The sequence below is a fragment of the Hyla sarda genome, chromosome 1 (genome assembly GCF_029499605.1).
Source record: "Hyla sarda isolate aHylSar1 chromosome 1, aHylSar1.hap1, whole genome shotgun sequence".
Lineage (NCBI taxonomy): Eukaryota > Metazoa > Chordata > Amphibia > Anura > Hylidae > Hyla > Hyla sarda.
In genome coordinates, this window is record NC_079189.1 from 236,450,964 (window position 1) to 236,478,366 (window position 27,403).

The window sequence follows — 27,403 nt, forward strand, 5'->3', positions numbered from 1 at the left end:
AATTATATTATTGATGCAATTTCAGTCTTTATTTATTGTAAATAATAATTGTATTACAAATTTAGAAAGAAAGACCTGGGTGCACATCTACATGTCCATACTACAACTTTACATAAACTACAACTTAGAATAGGACGTTGCAGATGGTAAAACTCCTTTAACTGCAATAGAGATGGACTGCCACTGTATGGGCAATGCTTTCTCCCACCACTACGGATATAACCGTGCACCTTCGTCCGATAACTTCGCCCCTCCATAGATATCTATCCCCTCTTCCTCATCGTGTCTGTAAAGAGTTATTGGCCAAAGGTGATGAGGTTATTGGCCTGATCAGGTAGAAGAAACCATTACACATACAGCAGCAGCCTCCTCCAGTGCGGTTAAGAAGAAATTACCACATTAGCAACAAGATGAACATCTCCTGAACAGCTGCACCAGTTAGTGCCGGTGACCTTGCTGTCAGTTACCCTTTAAGTTAGGGACCCACTTTAATCAGGTTGCCATGAATTAGCATGTGGGCTTATACACTTTGATCAAAATTTACACTATCTACTTGATGTTAGTTGCTGATTATGCTGAGAAGCAGTAGATCAATGTATACTATGTATACTATACACTGCCATGTCTTTCTTTAAGTTCTCTAAATTTGTGGTACAATATTTTTATAAGCGAAGAGTTCTATAGCAGAAGAGTACTAAAGGCTGTGGTCACACAAATTGAATTATACTTGCATCCATACAACATATACATAATCCATAATATATATATATTTGGCATACATACCAGGAGCTTTCCAAGTGTATATGGCAAATATAGAGATCTAATGTAATGTGAGCAAAGTTTTACCGATACAGATTATTTGTAGTAACCAAACACAAACATTTTCTTGTTATGGATACAATGTTGAAAAAGACTTGAGAAGAGGAAACCATAGATACAGTATGTTGAGGAAGTGACATGCCACCTGCTAAGTGTGAGTTAGTCACCAGTTATGAGTTATGAAACATATATTTAGTAGTGGAAGACAGGAGGTCCACTAGAAGGTTAGTGTGGATGATAGTGTGTAGGAAACTTGTGTCCAGAAGGTTTTGTTAATGGAAAAAGTTCACTATATACATGTATAATATACAGGGTTATTACTTTTTTGGACTATTGATATTATGGGATATAATTTAAGTCTTTATATAGTATATTTTAACAGAGGTGTAGCTGGTGGTGCTGGCAGGGAATGTGCTATAAGCACTAGGCGCCTGTGGATCAACAAGGCACACTGCCTTGGCCAAGGTATTTAGATACAGAGTTAGGACCCATGGAGAGGGAAACATAGCCATGTTTAAGGGTGTATCCAGGCACTTATATTATCACATTATACACTATCACTAATCACATGCGACTGCAGGCTTATAACTGGTATATCCAGTGACTCAGATATCATATCACCTCTGATTCTATTTACTCTCTTTCTTTTTCGTCTCTGTAAAGCCTAGATTGTCATGCCACTGCAGACCTTTTTGCCAAGACACCTTAGTTTCTTCTCAGCTGAAGCTAATCCCCAGCCTCTATAGAAACACAAATACATTTAGATGCCAAACCAGAAATATAAACATAATATATTGATCCCAGACTAGGCTCTAAATTCATTTAGATCCCAGATCAGACCCACCAAATTTATTGAGATGCCATAGTAGGCCCTTGTATTAATACATATGCCTAGTCAGACCCTTAAAGGGGTTCTCCGCTGCCCTGCCTTCCGGAGCTCTGCTCACAGCGTCCGGAAGTTCATTACTCCGAACGCTGTGTGCGGGCTTCCGTGTTCGATGCCGCCCGCTCGAGACATCACACCCGCCACCTCACCAAAAGTCTATGGGAAGGGGGCGCGACGTCACGAAGGGGCAGGCGTGAGGTCACGAGGGGGCGGCATCGAACACGGAAGCCCGCACACAGCATTCAGAGTAATAAACTTCCGGACGCTGCGAGCGGAGCTCCAGAAGGCAGGGCAGCGGAGAACACCTTTAAATGAATTCAGACTCCAGGCCAGACTCCTAAATGATTCAGACCCCAGATCAGGCCCTAAATTAATTCAGACATAAGAACAGATGGCAAAATTAACCTAAACCTTGGACCAGACTCAAAAAATATTTTCAATCCCTATAAGAGATCTCAAAATATGATGAGACCCAAGCCTTTAATAAATTCAAACACCAGGTCCCTATATTTATTCATACCCCAGTCTAGATCTCTACATTCAGACCCCAGGGCATAAAAATAAATAGTTTTCAGATCCCAGATCACATATGCTTAATCTCCTTATTCCAGGGTTTCTTTTCTCATGGCTCTGCAGCTCCCTTGGTCCTACATCTGATGCTCTGTACACTGCTGTGCACTCATTTAGTGTGACCCACATCACCCCCTCCTAAATGTATCCCTTATGGTGGTACATATGTGGTTCCTTATATTTTACACTATCATACTATTAATTCTTTGTGAGAAAATAGACGTTCAGGTGCATCCACTTGTAATAATGCTTGATTAGTATACGGGGACTGAATATGTAATTTTATCCTCGTATGCTGATTCCTCATTCCAATAATCTGTACAATTAAAAGCTGAAATATTTCTCTGCAGTATAATTAACCATTTAGGTTTTCCAGTTCACAGTCTACAGTCATGGCCGTAAATGTTGCCACCCCTGAAATTTTTCTAGAAAATTAAAGGGGTATTCCAGGCAAAACCTTTTTTTATATATATCAACTGGCTCTGGAAAGTTAAACAGATTTGTAAATTACTTCTATTAAAAAATCTTTATCCTTCCAATAGTTATTAGCTTCTGAAGTTTTCTGTCTAACTGCTCAATGATGATGTCACGTCCCGGGAGCTGTGCATGATGGGAGAATATCCCCATAGGAACTGCACAGCTCCCAGGACGTGAGTCTTCAGTTAGACGGAAAACAACAACTCAACTTCAGAAGCTAATAACTATTGGAAGGATTAAGATTTTTTAATAGAAGTAATTAACAAATCTGTTTAACTTTCTGGAGCCAGTTGATATGTAAAAAAAAGTTTTGGCCTGGAATACCCCTTTAAGTATTTCTCACAGAAAAGGATTGCAGTAACACATGTTTTGCTATACACATGTTTATTCTCTTTGTGTGTATTGGAACTAAACCAAAAAAGGGAGGAAAAAAAGCAAATTGGACATAATGTCACACCAAACGCCAAAAAAATGGGCTGGACAAAATTATTGGCACCTTTAACTTAATATTTGGTTGCACACCCTTTGGAAAAAATAACTGAAATCAGTCGCTTCCTATAACCATCAATAAGCTTCTTACGCCTCTCAGGCGGAATGTTGGACCACTCTTCCTTTGCAAACTGCTCCAGGTCTCTCTTATTGGAAGGGCGCTTTTTCCCAACAGCAATTTTAAGATCTCTCCACAGGTGTTAAATGGGATTTAGATCTGAACCCATTGCTGGCCACTTCAGAACTCTCCAGCGGTTTGTTGCCATCCATTTCTGGGTGCTTTTTGACATATGTTTGGGGTCATTGTCCTACTGGAAGACCCAGGATCTTGGACATCAACCCAGGTTTCTGACACTGGGCTGTGCAGTGTGACCCAAAATCCGTTGATAATCCTCAGATTTCATGATGCCTTGCACACATTCAAGGAACCGAGTGCCAGAGGCAGCAAAATGACCCCAAAACATCATTGAAGATCCACCATATTTCACTGTAGGTACTGTGTTCTTTTCTTTGTAGGCCTCATTCCGTTTTCAGTAAGCAGTAGAATGATGTGCTTTACCAAAGAGCTTTATCTTGGTCTCATCTGTCCACAAGACATTTTCCCAGAAGGATTTTAGCTTACTCATAGTTCATTTTGGCAAAATGTAGTCTTGCTTCTTTAAGTCTTTTTGTCAGCGGTGGGGTCCTCCTGGGTCTCCTGCCATAGCGTTTCATTTCATTTAAATGTCGACAGATAGTTCACGCTCACACTGATGCTCCCTGAGCCTGCAGGACAGCTTGAATATCTTTGGAACTTGTTTGGGGCTGCTTATCCTCCATCCAGACTATCCTGCGTTGACACATTTCATCAATTTTTCTCTTCCGTCCACGCCCAGGGAGATTAGATACAGTGCCATGGGTTGCAAACTTCTTGATAATTTTGCGCACTGTGGACAAAGGCAAATCTAGATCTCTGGAGATGGACTTGTAACCTTGAGATTGTTGATATTTTTCCACAATTTTGGGTCTTAAGTACTGAGACAGTTCCCTTCTCCTCTTTCTGTTGTCCATGCTTAGTGTGGCACCCACAGACACACAATGCAAAGCCTAAGTGAACTTCTCTCCTTTTTTATGCTTTCAGGTGTGATTTTTATATTGCCCACACCTGTTACTTGCCCCAAGTGAGTTTAAAGGAGCATGACATGCTTAAAACAACATTATTTTTTACAATTTTGAAAGGCTGCCAATAATTTTGTCCAGCCCATTTTTGGAGTTTGGCTGACATTATGTCCAGTTTGCTTTTTTTCCTCCCTTTTTTGGTTTAGTTCCAATACACACAAATGGAATAAACATGTGTATAGCAAAACATCTTTTACTGCAATCCTTTTCTGTGAGAAATACTTCATTTTCTTGAAAAATATCAGGGGTGCCGACAGTTACGGCCATGACTGTATGTACTTTAAAGTAGTACTATGGTGTGTTTTTTAATTATTCCTCTGTGCCTGGGCTTCAAAACAAAACAAACTTTAACTCACCTTCCTACGTTGCTCCGATATCGGTGTTCCATTCTCTGCTCCCTGTCTTCTTCTGCTTCAGGAAGCAGAAGAAGACAGGGAGAGGAGAATGGGACACTGATATTGGAGCAACGGAGGAACATAGGCAGGTGAGTTAAAGTTTATTTTGTTTAGTTTTGTAGCCTGGGCACAGAGGAATAGTAAAAAAAAAACACCATATTACTCCTTTAATATGTTTGATTACTCTTTTTGTCTAAATCTGTTTCTATGACCAAGAGGTAGCATCTAGCATCAAAAAGGGCTCATAAAAACAGAAATTAGATCTGTGATGGGGTCTCAGAGTTTTTTTTTTTATTGAATAGATATACCCTGCGCTTGGCCTTTCAAGAAGAGTTGAGCAGAAATGTAGAGATGCAACGCCTAGCCAAGCACCTCTTCCACTTAATTCTAGTCATCGGTGGAGATCTCAGCACCTGGATCACACTAATTACAACTTCTGACATACCACTGTGTTAGTGGAAAGTTTAGACCAAGTTATGACCACTTTTGCCAAAACAATAGAAGTATATGTAACACAGAGAACTGTGGGGTACAATACTGTATCTAAAAAGGGATCAAACAGTGGTGTATGGAGTTTCTACTGTCCTGCAGTACATCTGCATGGGACCTTAAAGCTTAAATGTGCTATTAAGCAGGAGGATTTCTTGCCTGGCTACAGTGGTGTCCCACCTCAGCCAGTGATTGGCTGAGGGTCAATGTGACATATTGTGCTGGGGCACCAGAAAGAAGACCAAAGCCCAGGCCCAGAATCAATAAGTGATTGCTGCTCAGCCAATCACTGGCTCATGTGGGACACCACTGTGGCCAGTGATCCGCTGAGCTGCAGTGGGACGTATAGGGCCCAGAAAGCAGAAAGAGGATTGCACCAGGAACCGGAGCACAGTACTGGAGGCACCACAGGAGCACTGGATCACCCCTTTAAAGGAGTTTTTCCACAAATCCAATGTGTACCACATACACCTATTTGTAAAGCAGTACGAATGTGCTGTTTTTAGGGAAAATGAGCTAAATAACTGTACTGTTCACTTCCTATTTTTCTCTCTGAACTGTGACCCTGCTGTTGCTTGGCAGAGCATACACTTTCTCATAATTCCCCTTGCTTGAATATACAGTAGAGACTAACAAAATACAGTTTAAAGGGGTTCTCCGGTGCGCTGGGGACCCCGGGATCATGCACGCGGCACCCTGTTTGTAATCAGTCCCCGGAGCGTGTTCGCTCCGGGACTGATTACAGGCGACCACCAGGCCGGCGGCATGTGACGTCACGCCTCCGCCCCCGTGTGACGTCACGCTCCACCCCTTAATGCAAGCATACGGGAGGGGGTGTGACAGCTATCACGCCCCCTCCCGTAGGCTTGCATTGAGGGGCGGAGCGTGATTTCACACGGGGGCGGAGGGTCACACGCTGCCGGCCCAGTGGTCGCCTGTAATCAGCCCCAGAACACGCTCCGGGGACTGATTACAAACGGGGTGCCGTGTGCATGATCCCAGGGGTCCCCAGCGGCGGGACTCCCGCAATCAGGCATCTTATACCCTATCCTTTGGATAGGGGAAACGATGTGTAAGCACCGGAGAACCCCTTTAACAAAATACAGTTGACCTAAGTATGCCTGGCCATCATAGTGGATGTCCTGAAACAGTTGAAACCAACATTTTCAGAAATGCTTATACATTTAAACTATGTTTCATTTCACATGATGCTTAGTTTAGACCTGTTTATCTTCATGGTAAAACTCTTTAATGAACTTTTATGGTTGAATGACTGTGTGGTATGTTGTTCCAGCTTGTTTGTGCACCAATGCATACTCCACTGCCCCATCGCATTGTCATATAGTTAATTTACTCAAATTCAACATAGTAGTCAATAAAGAGTAAAAAAAAAAGCCAACCCCTATAAATCCAAGAGAAATGTTTATAGTCCATATAAGGTGAACCATGGTGATGGCGGGACCACGGGGTGTAGGTGGAGGGGGCAAGAGGGTACTAACCCCAGGGGCAAGGTGTTGTTAACCACTAATGTTCGTTCGTGATGCATTTTCTGCAAACAAACGTCCATTCCAGGCTGGTAAAACTGATAACATAAGAGTCTCTGTAATATTGTCCATACATGCTCTGATTTTTGGTGTTGAACCGAGAACAGGATTAATACTAGGACCAATACATATAACTATTGACTAGGACCAATACATATAACTTTACTTTAAGGACCTTTGACTATGCATTTGATGACTTGACTATGCAAATCAGTGGATTAAACACAACATGACATTTGGACTATGTATGTAACCTAATACTCATGACAAGACTTAATACTTTACACTAGACATTAGCAGATTGGGTTGCCTGAGGCTTTCTGCCCAATGCCTTGGCTACTGGGGTCCCTTGGAATTTAAAACACTTCTCCCCAGAACACTATATTTTAGCTTATTCTAGACATTTTTATGCTAGACAACAGATATAGATAACATTTTGACATTTCTGTTACCTCATATTGACTACGTGCCTTACCTAGTATCAGGAGTACCTTCTGGCCAGTAAAGCACCCTGTGCATGAACACAAGAGCATATGACATTAGACATTTGACATATGACATTAAAGTAGACTGTGTAATTTTGAGTGCTACAGTACTACTGTATGTGACTTAAGGTGTACATTACTTCTGGTGTACATTGTGTGTACATGACTATGTGTACTTTTAGGTGTACATTATGTGTAGTACACTACTGTTTATGATATATGATGCTGGTGGTGGGGGGACGGGTTGCTTTTCCTGAGTGGCTCAGGACAAACCCCTGTAGAGATACAACCAGTCATCAGAAAAGACTGTGCACGGTGACTTTTGGTGTACAATAACTTATTTACATTTTGTTAGACCTTAGCAAACATAATAAAGGACCAATAACATTTTAGTGTACCTCCGGAACCATTTTTATAGAACAGAATATATTACTTTAGGTATTTACATATCAGTTCATGTACTGCTCAGTAGTCCATGTACATTAAAGATTTTGTGGATGTGGCTCAAGTCAGAGTCCCCTTCCTGGCTTGTTTCTGCCTATATAAAGCAAATAGTGAATCTCCTCTACCAAGGAGTCTCTCGGCTGAAGCCGGGCACACTACTTACTAATCTTGGTTGCAGTGAACTTATCTTGACAAGTCTGTCAGGCACAATGCTTGAACGTTGCAATAACCCTGTAACAACAAAAGTGTGCTACTGCACTACAGTCAGTCTGGTGACCAAGTCTGGTTAATTCACTGTACACAAATCTCGCCTACCAGGCTGGGCCCTAGGTTGTGAGATGAACCTGGGGTTGCGAGACTGGGTCCCTTGCATGGGATCAATGTGGGTGTTCCATGAGACATGGGACAAGTGGCAGTCAGTAATGGTTGGACTGACTGTAACCACTACTTGCCCTGCAGCAGCTTGCGCCACTGAGGGATTATTTGTTTGTGCCTGCTAATCTGGCTAAACCTCCGCCACTGCAGGAGGAGGCCGAGGCACTTGAGTTTGTACCCGCGGGTTAGGCCAAACCTCCTTGACAGCTGGAGTAGGCCTGGGTACTTTTGTGGGTGCCCGCTGGTCAGGCCAAACCTCCTTGCTCATAGGAGTAGGCCTGGGCACATCTGTACAGGAACCTTGAGGTAGAAACTGGGGATCCACCAAAGGTGGATCTGCATACTCAACTTGGACTGCTCCCTTGACACTTGGAGGTAGAGGACCATTAAGATGATTTGAGTGCACCATCTCTTTAAGAGGAATTGAGTGCGCTGGCCCTTTAAGATGATTTGGGTGCGCTGGCCCTTTAAGAGGCTTAGGGGGTTGCTGCAACAGCTTGGTCAGGGCTGGCTGGGACCCCCCATGTGGTGTTTCTCCATTATGCTACAGCATTACACTGCTGCTGGGCACTAAAGGCTGTAGACTTGGCCCTTTAAGATGCTTGGCACTACGCTGCAGCAGCCTAGTCTGACTGAGCTGAGATACCCGGGATGGCGCTACCCCACATGATGACAAGTGTTGGGCACTAAGGGGTTAATGCGACTCCCCACCAATACCGGGGATTGGCTTGCAAGCGTTGGCATCAGCGGCTGACTTGCGCTCGTTGGTGTCTGCAGAGCCTGCGCTGCAGCGGGTGCTTATCCTGGACCTCCTTTGCTTATGGCACACACCCGTATCTTGATAACGGTGGCCTGACTTGACTTGGTGTTTAAGTGGTTAAGGCACACATCCATATCCTGTTTGTGACGCCAAGATTGTGGTGACCCACGGTGATGGCGGGACCACGGGGGGCAGCGGAGTAGGTGGAGGGGGCAAGATGGTATTAACCCCAGGGGCAAGGTGTTGTTAACCCCTAATGTTCGTGACGCCAGAGTGGTTTTTGGGTACTGGAACCACATGAAGGGTATCTCCGCTATTCCAATGGCTAGGCAGTGAAAGTCGAGTCTACAACCAAGTTATGGTTTAACGGAGGCTTTACTAAGTTAAGACAGGTGTTATTATCTTCACAGCTAGGCCAGAATCCCAGAGAGGTGGCCAGGAACACAGAAGGATTTCACAGCTTGCTGGGACAAATTAGACTGGTAATAGACTTTAGATGCTTGACTTTAGGCTTGTCTATATTGTAGGCAGTGACAGCAAACATATACTTGACTTACTGGAATGACTGTAGATTTGAGGCCTTCCAGGTGCTGGACACTAGCACTGAGACATCTGATCTGACATCTGATGAGAGAAGATTGTAATGGCCGTCCCCTTATATAGAGGGGGGCTGAGCCAAAGCCCATTGGTCAAGATGTGGGTCATGTGTTAAGCTGGTGCCCTCTGGGTAACATATGATAACATAAACATAACATGTGACATCTCATAGGTCCTTTAGATGACCTCTCACAGGCCCTTTATACTAACTATACATTAATACACTGACTACAATTCTATTACAATAAATGACAGGATAGTAACAGCAGGGGAGACACCGCAGGAGAGCCCCAGGTAACTGAGGGACTCAACCTGACAGGGCCTAAGTGTAGTGCAGGACCATGTCCTGTACTGGGATATCACACATATACTTACTGACAATAACAATTGATATCTTTAGGATATTAAGTAGATTTTGATACACCAAATTTGCATTCAAATGTATCTATTGTATGGTACAAGTGTAAGACTGTATAACCATATTGCCCATCAGCTGTCATATATCACTTTACATCACTTTATATCATTTACAGCTATTTATTTCCAATAGCATTTGCAGCCTGCTTCTTACAGGTTTCCCTTATTGTTCTGTCCCCTGATATTTAATACAGTCGTTTCAGTTTTAAATAGCAGATGGAATGGTGCCATGAATACAGAGCCTCACATTGCATTACGACTTACATTATTCATCAATGGAAAATCTATTGCAGTACATGATTTGAACACAGTGCCAACATTTTTATACTGGAACTGCTTTAAAAGTTCTAAAGCCAGGTCATGGGAAACTTTCTCTTATGGGAACTTCTGCTTATAATACAAGGTGTTAGTGTTATGCTTGGTTTTTATAGTTCCCGCATAGCTGAATGGACTTTAAAATACCTCCCAGAAGATCACTTATTAATGCTTAGGAATCCATCAAAATGATGTGTAGAACCCTCTTGCATATTGTTTATTATATTTACATTTATTGAAGTCTGGACAGTATTTTATTCTATTAAATTTCATTTACAGTGCCTTTTGCTTTAACAATATAAGCAATATATCATATTAAAGTACTTTATAACCAGTACTATACCATTGCTCTTAATCTATACCTTATATTGATACAGATTATGTTATCAGTACCTTATTCTCTTCACTTCAGTACAGGTCCTGTTTGTTATATATATATATATATATATATATATATATATAAGCTGGCATTATGGTGCTAGTGTCGGATTTATTTAATAAACCTGTGTATGAGACTATACAATCCTCCAACATGAACATGAACACGCTCTTAGCATTGCCTATGATTTAATTGTGCTGTAGCATCCAGCAATCCCCACCTCTTACCAAATCTCCAGCATGACTCATGATACTTTGACCTTCTACATTTCCAATATTTCAGATAATCTAGAAGGGATTCTTCATGCATGTCCACTTTCTTCATGAGTTCTTTACTATAATTTTTCTCTATTATAAGATTAGATTAGGCTGGTGGAAAAAAAAAAAAACATTCCCATACTCACCCTCCTTGCTCCCCTGGTACTGCTGTTCTCAATGAATCTGGTCCCACTGTGCAGCTCTTCCTAGGGTTGGTGTCAACATGAGGAATTTCGCATTCAACCAATTGGTAATTGCTGCGGTGCCTGCAGCAACCCAAGGAAGTGCTGCATAGAAGTGTAGGATTTTTTTTTCTATTTTCCAGCAGCCTAAATTTAATTATTTCAAAAAAATACTGGCCAGAATGCCCCTATAAAACAATATAACAATCTTTATGTCAGGCATTCACATCAAAAGTTTTAATCATTAGATAAAGCCGGGCGAAGTGTATACCCTATTTACAGGATATAGCATCAGTATCTGATCCTGGGAAGTTCAATCCCCACACAACCCCCCCACCCCCACCCCCCTGGCCTGGGGATCTCCAGAACGGGGCCCGGCTCTCGGTTTGTACTCCCCTTATTTGTATGTGAGTCCCGGAGGGGCCCAAGTCAATATTCCCCTGTTCCTGCTAAGAGCATTGTTAGCAGGAACACGTGTAGATAATTGGATTGAGGGTCATATAGAAGGTATTGAAGCAAAAACATTCCCATTCTTTTCTGTCTGGAGTCACAAAAACTGTCACCCAGGGCATCTGTGTGCGTTTAATAAGGGGTCCCTCTCTTCTATGTACTCCACTGAGTAGAGTACCATGGCTTTATGGTTCAGTATATAATTGATTATACTTATACTACAAAATATACCACTTTTCTTGTGCTGAACTTTACCTAAAATGTTATGTCTTTTTAAATTATATTGTCATATGCATTAATGCATACAGATTGATGTTTTATATAATCGAGCCTTTGAGAGACTTTAGGTAAAAGAACTGTAGGTAAATGAGCATCTGGGATACTGTTACGCCTAGCGCTCCGGGTCCCCGCTCCTCCCCGGAGCGCTCACGGCGTCTTTCTCCCTGCAGCGCCCCGGTCAGTCCCGCTGACCGGGAGCGCTGCACTGTCATGGCCGTTGGGGATGCGATTCGCACAGCGGGACGCGCCCGCTCGCGAATCGCATCCCAGGTCACTTACCCGTCCCGGTCCCCTGCTGTCATGTGCTGGCGCGCGCGGCTCCGCTCTCTAGGGCGCGCGCGCGCCAGCTCTCTGAGACTTAAAGGGCCAGTGCACCAATGATTGGTGCCTGGCCCAATTAGCTTAATTGGCTTCCACCTGCTCCCTGGCTATATCTGATCTCCTCCCATGCACTCCCTCGCCGGATCTTGTTGCCTTGTGCCAGTGAAAGCGTTTAGTGTGTCCAAAGCCTGTGTACCTGAACTTCTGCTACCCATCCTGACTACGAACCTTGCCGCCTGCCCCCGACCTTCTGCTACGTCTGACCTTGCCTCTGCCTAGTCCTTCTGTCCCACGCCTTCTCAGCAGTCAGCGAGGTAGAGCCGTTGCTAGTGGATACGACCTGGTTGCTACTGCCGCAGCAAGACCATCCCGCTTTGCGGCGGGCTCTGGTGAAAACCAGTAGCCTCTTAGAACCGGTCCACTAGCACGGTCCACGCCAATCCCTCGCTGACACAGAGGATCCACTACCTGGAAGCCGAATCGTGACAGTAGATCCGGCCATGGATCCCGCTGAGGTGCCGCTGCCAAGTCTCGCTGATCTTCCCACGGTGGTCGCTCAGCAATCGCAGCAGATTGCCCAACAAGGACAGCAGCTGGCGCAGTTGACCGCCATGTTACAGCAACTTCTGCCTCTGCTACAGCAGCAACCATCTCCTCCGCCAGCTCCTGCACCTCCTCCGCAGCGAGTGGCCGCTCCTAACCTCCGCTTGTCCCTGCCGGACAAATTTGATGGGGACTCTAAACTCTGCCGTGGATTTTTGTCTCAGTGTTCCCTGCATATGGAGATGTTGTCGGACTTGTTTCCTTCAGAACGGTCTAAGGTGGCGTTCGTAGTAAGCCTTCTTTCAGGAAAGGCCTTGTCTTGGGCCACACCGCTCTGGGACCGCAATGATCCTGCCACAGCCACAGTCCAGGCCTTCTTCGCTGAACTCCGGAGTGTCTTCGAGGAGCCAGCCCGAGCTTCTTCTGCCGAGACTGCCCTGTTGAACCTGGTCCAGGGTAATTCTTCAGTGGGCGAGTACGCCATCCAATTTCGTACTCTTGCTTCCGAGTTATCATGGAATAACGAGGCTCTCTGCGCGACCTTTAAAAAAGGCCTATCCAGTCGCATCAAGGATGTGCTGGCCGCACGAGAGATTCCTGCCAATCTGCAAGAACTCATCCATCTAGCTACCCGCATTGACATGCGTTTTTCTGAGCGACACCAAGAGCTCCGCCAGGAAAAAGACTTAGATCTCTGGGCACCTCTCCCACAGTATCCGTTGCAATCTACGCCTGGGCCTCCCGCCGAGGAGGCCATGCAAGTGGATAAGTCTCGCCTGACCCAGGAAGAGAGGAATCGCCGTAGGGAAGAAAATCTCTGTCTTTACTGTGCCAGTACCGAGCATTTCTTGGTGGATTGCCCTATCCGTCCTCCACGCCTGGGAAACGCACGCACGCACCCAGCTCACGTGGGTGTGGCGTCTCTTGGTTCCAAGTCTGCTCCTCCACGTCTCACGGTACCCGTGCGGATTTCTTCTTCAGCCAACTCCTCCCTCTCAGCCGTGGCCTGCTTGGACTCCGGTGCCTCTGGAAATTTTATTTTGGAGTCGTTTGTTAATAAATTCAGCATCCTGGTGACCCGTCTCGTCAAGCCGCTCTACATTTCCGCGGTCAACGGAGCCAGATTGGACTGCACCATGCGTTACCGCACAGAGCCCCTCCTCATGTCTATTGGACCCCACCTTGAGAGGATTGAGTTCTTCATTCTCCCCAACTGTACCTCTGAGGTCCTCCTCGGTCTGCCTTGGCTCCGGCTTCATTCCCCCACCATTGATTGGACCACCGGGGAGATCAGGAACTGGGACTCTGCCTGCCACAGGAAGTGCCTCTCCCCCCCTCCCAGTCCCGTCAGGCAAGCCTCTGTGCCTCCCCATGGCCCCCGTCCTGGTGTCACACTGCCCCGTGCCAGGCCTCGCCCTCTGCCCTCCCTCCCCATTCCCACTCCTGCTGTACTGCCTGCTGTTGAGGAAACCCTCCATTCTTTCCCGGTGTCCTCATCCCAGGGGAGGCAGTTACCGGACAAAGAGAAGGGGAGACCTAAGGGGGGGGGTACTGTTACGCCTAGCGCTCCGGGTCCCCGCTCCTCCCCGGAGCGCTCACGGCGTCTTTCTCCCTGCAGCGCCCCGGTCAGTCCCGCTGACCGGGAGCGCTGCACTGTCATGGCCGTTGGGGATGCGATTCGCACAGCGGGACGCGCCCGCTCGCGAATCGCATCCCAGGTCACTTACCCGTCCCGGTCCCCTGCTGTCATGTGCTGGCGCGCGCGGCTCCGCTCTCTAGGGCGCGCGCGCGCCAGCTCTCTGAGACTTAAAGGGCCAGTGCACCAATGATTGGTGCCTGGCCCAATTAGCTTAATTGGCTTCCACCTGCTCCCTGGCTATATCTGATCTCCTCCCATGCACTCCCTCGCCGGATCTTGTTGCCTTGTGCCAGTGAAAGCGTTTAGTGTGTCCAAAGCCTGTGTACCTGAACTTCTGCTACCCATCCTGACTACGAACCTTGCCGTCTGCCCCCGACCTTCTGCTACGTCTGACCTTGCCTCTGCCTAGTCCTTCTGTCCCACGCCTTCTCAGCAGTCAGTGAGGTAGAGCCGTTGCTAGTGGATACGACCTGGTTGCTACTGCCGCAGCAAGACCATCCCGCTTTGCGGCGGGCTCTGGTGAAAACCAGTAGCCTCTTAGAACCGGTCCACTAGCACGGTCCACGCCAATCCCTCGCTGACACAGAGGATCCACTACCTGGAAGCCGAATCGTGACAGATACACTATGAGGTGATGGGTAGCAGCGAGGGACAGTGCTGCGGCATAGACGACATCTGCCATAGCTTCTCTCTGTAGCTTGAGACCTTTAGCTTCATGAAAAACATGCATCAGATTGTTCTAAATATCTCTGCAGGGCTCTACAGCACCATGTAGTTGATTTATTAAGCCCTTCCCTTTTCCAGAGACCAAAAGCACAATTCAGAGAAATGCAAAACCTGTGGACAAAATGCCAAAGGATATAAAAAAGTATAAAGAATCTTTTTGGAGCAGCATCTCCTTGAAACAGTATATAAAGCTAAAATAAAAAAAAATGTGTAGAAAATTATAAGTATAGTGCAATTCAGTTATTGCATATCCTGGTATAAAAGTTTTATAATTTTTACTATTAACCCGTTAACGACCATGGACGTCTATGCTTTTCCATGTGCCATTAACGGGGTATAACGCGGGCTCCCGACTCGAGCCCGCGTCATACCGGCAGGCCCCCAGCTGATTCTTGTAGCTGGGGGCCGGCGTTAATAGCCGACATGCGGCGATCGCCGCGGCCTGCCCGGGGAGGGGGGGGGGGGGACAATCTACCGTGGAGGTAGCCGGAGGGCTTACCTCTCCTTCACTGTTGGCTCCGGTGCTCAGAATGATAAAGCATGGCAGGACCAGGCTTTATCAATCGAGCGCAGATCATACAGATCAATGTGGTTGTATGGAACCACATTGATCTGTATGAGGAATCAAATGATTCCTCCTAAAAGTGCCCTAAGGGGATTAAAAGTGTAAAAAAAAAAAAAAAGTTGCAAAACACACATTAATTCCTTCCTTATTAAAAGTTTAAATCACCCCCTTTTACCAAATTCCATATAAAAAATATATAAACATAATAAAAATAAACATATGTTGTATTGCCGCGTGCATAAATGTCCGATCTATAAAAATATATAGTTAATTAAACCACATGGTCGATGGCTTACTTGCAAAGAAAATCCAAAGTCCAAAATAGCGTATTTTTGTTCACTTTTTATACCATAAAAAAAGGAATAAAAAGCGTTCAAAAAGTCCGATCAAAACAAAAATGATACTGATTAATGATACATTCAGATCACTGCGCAAAAAATTAACCCTGATACCGCCCCATACATGGAAAAATAAAAAAGTTATAGGGATCAGAAGATGACAATTTTAAATGGATTAATTTCCGTGCATGTAGTTATGATTTTTTCCAAAAGTACGACAAAATCAAACCTATATAAGTTGGGTATCATTTTAATCATATGGACCTACAGAATAAAGATAAAGTGTCATTTTTATCGAAAAATTTAGTTTTTCCTTAAATTTTTTTGCACAATTATGTTTTTTTCCCCATTTTGCCATCAATTTTGGGGTAAAATTACTGATGTCATTACAAAGTAGAATTGGTGGCGCAAAAAAATAAGCCCTCATGTGGATTTTTAGGTGCAAAATTTAAAGGGTTATGATTTTTAAAGGGTAAGGAGGAAAAATCGAATGTGCAGAAACAGAAAAACACTGGGTCCTTAAGGGGGTTAAATAAATCAGGACATACATGTTTACTGTTTTATGAATATCTTCAGCTATATAGATTGTGTACATTATTTGTATGTATGCAGGATTTCATCAGGGCTGCCATCAGAAATTTGAGGGCCCCTTATACAGCTCAAGGCCTGTCTTGCTCAGACCATCACGAAAACTTTTTCCAACCATGACCCGTCACCACAGAATCTGCCAGACAACAAACATATTAGGCTACACACTTTTTCAGCATATTCCCCAAATGTCCCCTACTTTGGTGCCTCAAATAATGCCCCCCTTAGTTCCCTGGATAGTATGAGGCAGTAGGTAAGTTGCTGGGGGAAAAGGGTAGAGGGATAGGGTGGTGGGTTAGAAATATCTCCTCCCTTTTTACATAATGCCCCCAGTAGGTAGGTAGTAGATGATTCCCCCAGGTAGGTCATAGGTAATTCCCCCTGTAGGTAGGTAGGTAGTAGATAGTACCCCCAGTAGGTAGGAAGTAGGTAATGCCCCTAGTAGGTAGTGCCCCCAGGTAGATAATGTCTCCCATTGGTAATACCCTCAGTAAATAGTGCCCCCAGTAGTTAGCGCCCCAGTTAGGTAATTCCCCCAGTAGAGAGTGCCCCCAGGTAGGTCATGCCCCAGCAGGTAGTGCCCCAGGTAGGTCATGACCCAGTAGATAGTGCCTTAATGTAGAACGTAACCCAATGTAGATGATAAGTCTACGCTCTGTACATACATTACATAGGCTGTTTGCGTAATATACTTACTGGCAGGAGCAGAAGACTGCTTTCTGTACATAGGTACACAATTTGCGTAGTGTTCAAACAGTAGCAGAAAACTGTTGTTTAAACAGCGGTCTTCTGCTTCTGTGCTTTGGCTGCTGCAAGGGGCGCAGTAAGGGCCGGGCCCCTTACTGAGGTGCTGGCTGTACCCCCTAACAGCGGCCCTGGATTGTTTTATTAAGGCTATACAGTGTGATGCAAGATCTCTGTGTTCCAGCTTGTATTATTCATCTGAGCTCTATTATTATTTTGGCTTGATCACAACACTTAAAAGTCAGTACCTATAGGAGATGTTAACCTGCTATGTGTTTATCTCAGATTTGGATGCCTTCCATTTTTATTTTTAGCTTTAATCCATTAGGGCAGAGCTGGGATCTGTGAAATACAGTGGGGCAAAAAAAGTATTTAGTCAGCCACCAATTGTACAAGTTCTCCCACTTAAAAAGATGAGAGGCCTGTAATTTTCATCATAGGTATACCTCAAATATGAGAGACAGAATGAGAAAAAAAATCCATAAAATCACATTGTCTGATTTTCAAAGAATTTATTTGCAAATTATGGTGGAAAATAAGTATTTGGTCAATAACACAAATTCATCTCAATACTTTGTTATATACCCTTTGTTGGCAATGACAGAGGTCAAACATTTTATGTAAGTCTTCACAAGGTTTTCACACACTGTTGCTGGTATTTTGGCCCATTCCTCCATGCAGATCTCCTCTAGAGCAGTGATGTTTTGTGGCTGTCGCTGGGCAACACAGACTTTCAACTCCCTCCAAAGGTTTTCTATGGGGTTGAGATCTGGAGACTGGCTAGGACACTCCAGGACCTTGAAATGCTTCTTAAGAAGCCACTCCTTCATTGCCCGAGCGGTATTTTTAGGCCATGTTTCATCTTCAATGCCCTTGCTGATGGAAGGAGGTTTTCACTCAAAATCTCACAATACATGGCCCCATTCATTCTTTCCTTTACACCGATCAGTTGTCCTGGTCTCTTTGCATAAAAACAGCCCCAAAGCATGATGTTTCCACCCCCATGCTTCACAGTAATTATGGTGTTCTTTGGATGCAACTCAGCATTCTTTCTCCTCCAAATATGATAAGTTGAGTTTTTACCAAAAAGTTCTACTTTGGTTTCATCTGACTATATGACATTCCCAATCCTCTTCTGGATCATCCAAAATGCTTTCTAGCAAACTTCAGACAGGCCTAGATTCTTGTGATCATTTTGACACCACGGGGTGAGATCTTGCGTGGAGCCCCAGATCGAGGGAGATTATCAGTGGTCTTGTATGTCTTCCATTTTCTAATAATTGCTCCCACAGTTGATTTCATTACACCAAGCTGCTTGCCTTTTGCAGATTCAGTCTTCCCAGCCTGGTGCAGGTCTAAAATTTTATTTTTGGTGTCCTTCGACAGCTCTTTGGTCTTGGCTATAGTGGAGTTTGGAGTGTGACTGTTTGAGGTTGTGGACAGGTGTCTTTTTTACTGATAACAAGTTCAATATTAATACAGGTAACGAGTGAAGGACAGAGAAGACTCTTAAAGAGGAAGTTACAGGTCTGTGAGAGCCAGAAATCTTGCTTGTTTGTAGGTGACCAAATACTTATTTTCACCATAATTTGCAAATAAATTCTTTAAAAATCAGACAATGTGATTGTATGTATTTTTTTTTCTTATTATGTCTCTCATAGTTGAGATATACCTATGATGAAAATGACAGGCCTCTCTCATCTTTTTAAGTGGGAGAACTTGCACAATTGGTGGCTGACTAAATACTTTTTTGCCCCACTGTACATTTTATCTACAGTGTCCACAGAAATCTGAGGTAGTCTAAGACACACTGCCTGCCTCATTATTGGTTAAAGTGTTCTTGCAGCCAGCTTGGTAAATGTTAGAAGTGCACAGATGCATACTGTACTGTATCACCACACACAAACTGAGGTGAGTGTACATGCACACAGTACTATATTCATCACTGCTCACCCATTGTAGAAGCACTGCCAACAGTGTAGTGTACCACTAAACTCTTTGGGAGTCAGTACATCTGTATTAAAATGAAAACAGGATTAAACCACTGCATTAGGGTATATTTACAATTGACAGTAAAATGCAGTTTTGATGCCACATGTACAAAGCACTGCTGTTTTTTCAATCAGGAAAGCCATGGAAAGAATTGCCACAGAATTGTCACCTGTAGAGTATGCTGCAGTTTAATATGCATTGAAAATCATGTTGCGTTTCATCTGCAATGCGTAAACAATATATTTAGGGGATTTATTCTGATGCCATATTTGGAGTCGGGAAGGAATTTTTTATCTCTAGTATGAGGTTTTTGCCTTCCTCTGGATCAACTCAGTAGGGACTCATTAGGGATATAGGTTGAACTTGATGGACTCTGGTCTTTTTTCAACTTTATGAACTATGTTACCATGTTACTATATTCTAGAATTGCATTTGCTACAGTGTAACATCTGGCTGATGCAGCTACGGTTGTCACCCAGACCATTACATCAACAATAAATAAATATTACTGATGCCATAAATATATACAGTCATAGGGGAAATGCTGAAAACCCCCAAAGAAAATGAGAAATTGAATAGGATGTCAGTGCCAGCTCTGCTACTCTAAAGTACATTAAAGGCTTAATTGAAAAACATTAAACTTTGCTAACTGCATCAATGAAGAAAAACATTTTAAATGTGTAATTAAAACTGAAATTGGAGGTTATCTAAAATGTGTATAAGAATTATTACAAAATGTATCAAAGCTTACAGGTGGCTACTGGGAGCACTGCTTCAATGCACCTGAGAGCTAAAACTTAAAGGGGTACCTGTGCTATTTAATATATTTATTAATGACCTTGTAGAGGGGTTGAATAGTAAAGTAGCAATCTTTGCAGATGATACTAAACTCTGTAAAGTGGTAAACACTATAGAGGACAGTGCATTGTTACAAATGGATCTGGATAGGTTGGAGGTTTGGGCTGGGAAGTGGCAGATGAGGTTCAACACTGATAAATGTAAGGTTATGCACATGATGAAGAAAAATCCAGGCTGGGATTATGTATTAAATAGGAGAACACTTGGGACGAATGACATGGAAAAGGATTTAGGAGTCTTAGTGAATAGTAAATTTAGCTGTAGTGACCAGTGTCGGACAGCTGCTGCCAAGGAAAATAGAATCATGGGGTGCATCAACAGGGACATAGATGCCCACGACAAGGAAATAATTCTACCGCTGTACAAATCACTAGTCAGACCACACATAGAATACTGTGTACAGTACTGGGCACCAGTGTACAAGAAAGATATAGTGGAGCTGGAGAGGGTTCATAGACGGGCAACCAGGGTAATACGGGGAATGGAAGGACTACAGTACCCAGAAAAATTATCAGAATTAGGGTTATTTAGTTTAGAAAAAAGAAGGCTTAGGGGAGACCTAATAACTATGTATAAATATATCAGGGGACAGTACAGAGATCTCTCCCATGATCTATTTATACCCAGGACTGTATCTATAACAAGGGGGCATCCTCTACGTTTAGAGGAAAGAAGGTTTCTACACCAGCACAGACGGGGTTCTTTACTTTAAGAGCAGCGAGATTGTGGAATTCTCTGCCTGAGGAGGTGGTCATGGTGAACTCTGTAAAAGAGTTCAAAAAGGGGCCTGGATGCATTTTTGGAGAATAATAACATTGCTGGTTATGTATACTAGATTTATAGGGACAGAACGTTGATCCAGGGATTTATTCTGACTGCCATATCTGGAGTCGGGAAGGAATTATTACCTCTAGTATGAGGGTTTTTTACCTTCCTCTGGATCAACTCAGTAGGGACTCATTAGGGTTATAGATTGAACTTGATGGACTTTGGTCTGTTTTCAACCTTATAAACTATGTTACTATGTTACTCCGGTGGAAAACTTTTTTTTTTGTTTAAATCAACTTGTGCCAGAAAGTTAAACAGATTTGTAAATTCTATTAAAAAATCTTAATCCTTCCAGTACTTATTAGCTGCTGAATACTACAGGAAAAAAATGTTTTCTTTTTGGAACACAGAGCTCTCTGTTGACATCACCAGCACAGTGCTCTTAGCTGACATCTCTGTCCATTTTAAGAACTGTCCAGAGTAGGAGAAAATCCCCATAGCAAACATATGCTGCTCTGGACAGTTCCTAAAATGGACAGAGTAAAGTATTTCCTCTGTAGTATTCAGCAGCTAATAAGTACTGGAAGGATTAAGATTTTTTAATAGAAGTAATTTACAAATCTGTTTAACTTTTTTGCACCAATTGATTTACAAAAAAAAAAAAGTTTTCCACCGGAGTACCCCTTTAATGTACCGCACAGGGCCACCTAGAGGTGATGCTTGTAACTGCACAGGGCCAACTAGAGGTGATGCTTATAACCTTACAAGGCCTCCTAGATGCCTATAACCTCACAGGGCCACCTAGAGGTGATGCTTAAAACCCCACAAGGCCACCTAGAGGTGATATTTATAACCTCACAGGGCCACCTAGAGGCGATATTTATAACCTCACAGGGCCACCTAGAGGTGATGCTTATAACCTCACAGGGCCACCTAGAGGTAATGTTTATAACCTCACAGGGCCACCTAGAGGTAATGCTTATAACCTCACAAGGCCATTTAGAGGTAATGCTTTTAAACTCACAGGGCCACCTAGAAGTAATGTTTATAACCTCACAGGGCCACCTAGAGGTAATGCTTATAAGCATTATCTGTTGCTTGGGTAGAAGCATAGATTATCCAAATTGTTCTACACCTAAAAGTGTGTGTAGATCCTCCTAGTCATGTACATTCTACATTTCTTCTTTTCTGCACTTTGACTCTACTAACACCTATTTAGAAATGAAGCAGATGCTGGCCTTCATCTAAGTATGATGTGCATCTCCACAGATAAGCCGCTGTCGAGCCACTTTGTATATTGAAGAACATAGTGTCTCTGGTTTCAAACAATTTATTTAGACTCTTTTGTTTGACAGAAATAGTTCCTGTTACTTTATTTAGATTGCAATTCTCCATTTGTATCACACTGTCAGCATGTATTGACATATTGACATTACGTACATTGGCTTAAATAGACTGCACTGTACCCCAGGCTAATAAGAGTAGAAAGAGCTGTTTGCATTGGTTCTTATTTTATTTAATACTTTGACCTGTAACAGATACTTGCACTTGGTTTTATGAGCCAAGGTTTTACAGAACTACCTTAAAGGGGTACTCCGGTGGAAAACTTTTTATTTTTTTTTTTATCAACTGGTGCCAGAAAGCTAAACAAATTTGTAAATTACTTCTATTAAAAAATCTTAATCCTTCCAGTACTTATTAGCTGCTGAATACTACAGAATAAATTATTTTCTTTTTGGAACACAGTGCTCTCTGCTGACATCACGAGCACAGTGCTCTCTGCTGACATCTCTGTCCATATTAAGAATTGTCCAAAGGAGCAGAAAATCCCCATAGCAAACATATGCTGCTCTGGTCAGTTCCTAAAATGGACAGAGATGTCAGCAGAGAGCACTGTGCTCGTGATTCAGCAGAGAGTACTATATCCCAAAAGGAAAATAATTTCCTCTGTAGCATTCAGTAGCTAATAAGTACTGGAAGGATTAAGATTTTTTGATAGAAGTAATTTACAAGTCTGTTTACAACTTTCTGCCACCAGTTGATCTAAAAAAAACAAAGTTTTCCACCGGAGTACCCCTTTAAAATGTAATGAATGCAAGTACAACCAACTCTTTTTATGGTGTAAACTGAGCGTTGTCACGACTACCGTATTTTTCGCCGTATAAGACGCACTTTTTCTTCCCCAAAACAGGGGGGGGGGGGGGGGGGGGAGTTGGTGCATCTTATACGGCGAATATATGCCCGAGGCTGCTGCGGGCGAGAGCGGGAAGTCAGCGGTAAGTACAGAGGCTGCAGCGGTGCGGTACAGTGCTGACTACCCGCTCCCCACCTGCAGCAGCCTCATGAACGCCGGTGAATTTTTCACCTCACACCAGCTATGTTTATTGCCCTACGCCTGGAACATACAGTTCCGGGCGCCGAGCAGGTGAATTACTAATAACTGTATACTAAAAACCAGGGTGCCTCCAGCTGTTGTGAAACTACAACTCCCAGCATGCCCGGACCGGCAAAGGTTGTCCGGGCATGCTGGTAGTTGTAGTTTCACAACAGCTGGAGGCACCCTGGTTTTTAGTATACATGAATTAGTTTTTACCTGCTCTGGCTGGCCCCCGCCTGCAGCCGCACACAGGAGCCAGCCCGGGCAGATAATCATAGGTTTTCATATGCCGGACATCCCTGTGTCCCGAAAAATCTTTTCGGGACATAAGGATGTCCGCGGGTCACTAACCATTCCCCGGCCGATGCGCGTCCTCCTCCGGTCCTCCAGCGTTCTACCTGCGATTCTCCGCCTCTCTATGGTTGTATGCACGGGAAGTCAGTGACGTCCCGTGCGTACAACCATAGAGGCGCCGGAGGACTGGAGGAAGATGCGCGCCGGCTGGGGCCTGGTGAGTGATGGGCGGCGCGTAATCTTCAGTGTTCCGGTCACCGCTCCTCCGGTCCCGGCACCCACTGCTATGGTCCATAGGCCATAGCAGTAGATTGTGACACCGGGCCAGAGGAGCGGTGACCGGAACACTGTGGGGGCAGCACACAGACATATAGCCTCCAGCCGTACACTGTATATGGCTGGAAGCTGTATGTCTGTGGGGGGGGGGGGGGGGAGCTGCCTACCATTGTGGGGGAACGATACTGCCAACTATTGTGGGGGAACTATACTGCCAACCATTGGGGGGGGGAGCTGCCTACCAATGTGGGGGAACTATACTGCCAACTATTGTGGGGGAACTATACTGCCAACCATTGGGGGGGGGAGCTGCCTACCAATGTGGGGGGACTATACTGCCAATTATTGTGGGGAAACTATGCTGCCAACCATTGGGGGGGGGAGCTGCCTAACAATGTGGGGGAACTATACTGCCAACTATTGTGGGGGAACTATACTGCCAACCATTGGGGGGGGGAGCGGCCTACCAATGTGGGGGAACTATACTGCCAACTATTGTGGGGGAACTATACTGCCAACCATTGTGTGTGTGTGGGGGGGGGCTGCCTACCATTGTGGGGGAACTATACTGCCAACTATTGTGGGGGAACTATGCTGCCGACCATTGGGGGGGGGGAGGGAGCTGCCTACCAATGTGGGGGAACTATACTGCCAGCTATTGTGGGGGAACTATACTGCCAACCATGGGGGGGGAGCTGCCTACCAATGTGGGGGAACTATACTGCCAACTATTGTGGGGGCACTATGCTGCCAACCATTGGGGGGGGAGCTGTCTACCAATGTGGGGGAACTATACTGCCAACTATTGTGGGGGAACTATACTGCCAACCATTGTGTGTGTGTGTGTGTGTGGGGGGGGGGGGGCTGCCTACCATTGTGGGGGAACTATACTGCCAACTATTGTGGGGGAACTATGCTGCCAACCATTGGGGGGGGGAGGGAGCTGCCTACCAATGTGGGGGAACTATACTGCCAGCTATTGTGGGGGAACTATACTGCCAACCATGGGGGGGGGGGAGCTGCCTACCAATGTGGGGGAACTATACTGCCAACTATTGTGGGGGCACTATGCTGCCAATCATTGGGGGGGGGGAGCTGCCTACCAATGTGGGGGAACTATACTGCCAACTATTGTGGGGGAACTATACTGCCAACCATTACGTGGGGGGGGGGAGCTGCCTACCATTGTGGGGGAACTATACTGCCAACGATTGTGGTTGAACTATGCTGCCAACCATTGGGGGGGGGGAGCTGCCTACCATTGTGGGGGAACTATACTGCCAACTATTGTGGGGGAACTATACTGCCAACCATTGTGTGTGTGGGGGGTGGGGGGAGCTGCCTACCATTGTGGGGGAACTATACTGCCAACTATTGTGGGGGAACTATACTGATTTAAAATATTTTACTACAGTATTTGGTTCAGAATCTTTTTTTTTCTAGATTTTCCTCCTTTAAAATTGGGTGCGTCTTATATGCCGGAGCGTCTCATATGGCGAAAAATACGGTATATGGTACATAACAGTACCCAGAGGCCACCTAAATAATTCATAATAATAAATTAGTGAAAACTGGTACATTTATCTCTTGGGTTTATCATATTCTGGCATTAATTATAAAAAAAAAAAGTGCATTGTAAAGAAGATTGAATTATACTTGGATTTCTTATTTAGTCAATTAGGAATACATCCTTTGATACATAGTTAAATAGGGTGCATTGCCAGACTTTTCAACAAAAAAGACTGGATGGCATGTAAGAGTATATATTAACAAGACTGCACTTTTTCAATGGGAATTCCCAAATCACTACCCTAGGAGTAGGTTCTTAACAACAGCGGAGCAGATGTCACCAAGTTGCAGTACCCAGTTGGTGAGTGTTAGTGCGGTAGAACAAGTTTCTTGGCAGGTAGTGTTTGGTCAGGAACAGTAGGCAACTAGAAGTCATGTGGCAGACAAATGGTCAACTAGGGAGGCTGGGTTTGTAAGAGAAATGGCAGAACTATAATGCCTTAGCAAAACAAATTAACTAAATAGACCTTATTGCTTAAAGAGGTACTCCGCCTCTAGACATCTTATCCCCTGTCCAAAGGATAGGGGATAAGATGTCTGATTGTGGGCGTCCTGCTACTGGGGACCCCCACAGTCTCTCCTGCAGCACCCGCTTGTCATCAGCTGCATGGAGCGAAGATTGCTCCATGCTGATGACTCACAATACAGGAGCCGGAGTATTGTGATATCACAGCCCCGGCCCGCGTGAAGTCTTGCCCCATTCCCTCAATGCAAGCTTATGGGAGGGGGGCGTAACGGCCTCCTCGCCCCCTCCCATAGACTTGCATTGAGGGGGACGGGGCGTGACGTCACGAGGTGGCGGAGCTGTGACATCACGATACTCTGGCCCCTGTATCGCCCGTCATCAGGCACGGAGCGAAGTTCACTCTGTTCAGCAGATGACACTGTTCTGCAGGAGAGGTTCCCAGCAGCAGATCCCCCGCAATCAGACATCTCATCCCCTATCCTTTGGCTAGGGGATAAGATGTCTAGGGGCGGAGTACCCCTTTGAGCCCATAGATGAGTTGGAAGGGGACTTGTGCAGATTTTGTCACAGGGAGATCATATATATATATATATATATATATATATATAAACAAAGAATAAGTCAGCCAGCACTTTAGTTGATACCAAACTATTATATGGACCTGGCCTACAGGTGCACGCTACTAGGCTAGATATACAACAGAAGAATGCAGCAGCACACTGCCAGCACAAGGATATAGATGAAACATGAACATGCAGATAAAACATGGAGAGCTATACAGCTATGGTGTAATAGATGCATATGTGAAACTATGAAATAGTGAGGCACTTAGCTCGCAAATTTGTCTCTGCCGGCGGTCAAATAGCTTGGACCGTCCCACCGCGATAAGGTGGCCTCATGGGACGGACCCTACACTGTGAATATGCCTCTGTGTGAACAGTTCAGTAAGCATGGCAGGATCTGGAACATCCAAGACACCTTATATACACACCTGATAGAGGTGGGTGGGGTGCAAGGCCAACATGGAGGTAGCCACTCCCCCGTATGTGCAATACAAACAAAGAATAAGTCAGCCAGCACTTTAGTTGATACCAAACTATTATATGGACCTGGCCTACAGGTGCACGCTACTAGGCTAGATATACAGCAACAGAAGAATGCAGCAGCACACTGCCAGCACAAGGATATAGGTGAAACATGAACATGCAGATAAAACATGGAGAGCTATACAGCTATGGTGTAATAGATGCATATGTGAAACTATGAAATAGTGAGGCACTTAGCTCGCAAATTTGTCTCTGCCGGCAGTCAAATAGCTTGGACCGTCCCACCGCGATAAGGTGGCCTCATGGGACGGACCCTACACTGTGAATATGCCTTTGTGTGAACAGTTCAGTAAGCATGGCAGGATCTGGAACATCCAAGACACCTTATATACACACCTGATAGAGGTGGGTGGGGTGCAAGGCCAACATGGAGGTAGCCACTCCCCCGTATGTGCAATACAAACAAAGAATAAGTCAGCCAGCACTTTAGTTGATACCAAACTATTATATGGACCTGGCCTACAGG

At 44.6% G+C, this 27,403-nt stretch overlaps 1 protein-coding gene across 16 annotated transcripts in view; it reads left to right on the forward strand.

The window, feature by feature from the left end:
* The window catches only part of CSGALNACT1 (chondroitin sulfate N-acetylgalactosaminyltransferase 1), a 487,912-nt gene that overhangs the window by 256,441 nt on the left and 204,068 nt on the right, over positions 1-27,403 (forward strand). The gene's annotated exons all lie outside the window — the stretch shown is intronic.